Raw genomic sequence first — 1,068 nt, 5'->3', positions numbered from 1 at the left:
ATAGAGAATGTTCTTCACACACTGAGGTTAATTATGGAGTTCCACAGGGTTCAGTACTAGAACCAGTTCTGTTTACATTATACATGCTTCCCTTAGGCAATATCGCTGTATACTATCCCTTAGCCATAGCATACATTTTCACTGCTATACATATTCTTACTCTGGATGACATTGCTTTGGCCTCCAACACTGTGAGGAACCTTGGAGTGATTTTTGACCAGGACATGTGGAAAAGTTTAAGGGGGTGTAATAATAAAAATAAAAAATAATAAAAACAATGCACATATTTAACAAATATGTTGGACTTCTTTCTTCCATTTGCGCAACATCTTTAAAATTAGAAATATCCTGTCTCAGAGTGACGCTGAAAAACTAGTTCATGCATTTATTACTTCTAGGCTGAAATCAAATCAAATCAATTTATTTATATAGCACTTTTCACAGGATAAAAAACACAAAGTGCTTCACAGTAATATAAAAAAGAAATACATAAAATACATTAATAATAAAACACACAGCACAAATCTAATTAAAAGCCAATCTAAATAAAAGAGTCTTAAGCTGCTTTTTAAAAGAATAAATACAATCAAGGCAACGTAATGATGGAGGGAGAGCATTCCACAACCTGGGGGCCACCGCTCTAAAAGATCTATCACCTCTAGTCTTAAAAAGAGTTTGTGGGACTACCAACAGCCTTTGATTAGAAGATCTCAGGCTGCGAGAGGGAGCATGGGGTTCTAACAGATCAGAAATGTAAGCAGGGGCATCACAATTCAAAGCTTTAAAAGTCAGTACCAAGATTTTAAAATGAATTCTAAAATGTACTGGAAGCCAGTGTAATGAACGTAACACTGGTGTAATGTGCTCTCTTTTTCATGTCTTAGTTAAAAGCCTTGCAGCAGCACTCTGGACTAACTGGAGACGGTCAAGATTCCTTTTGCTCAAACAAAGAAAAAGGCTGTTACAATAATCTAAGCGAGATGAATTAAAAGTATGAATAACCATTTCTAACTCAGATTTAGACAGCAAAGTTCGCAGTTTGGAGATGTTTCTTAGCTGAAAAAGGCA

Source organism: Haplochromis burtoni, unplaced genomic scaffold (assembly GCF_018398535.1).
Source record: "Haplochromis burtoni strain Fernald_Lab_line unplaced genomic scaffold, NCSU_Asbu1 Contig_429, whole genome shotgun sequence".
Taxonomy (NCBI): domain Eukaryota; kingdom Metazoa; phylum Chordata; class Actinopteri; order Cichliformes; family Cichlidae; genus Haplochromis; species Haplochromis burtoni.
The sequence above is the reverse complement of the archived record's forward strand: the minus strand, read 5'-3'. Positions refer to the sequence as shown.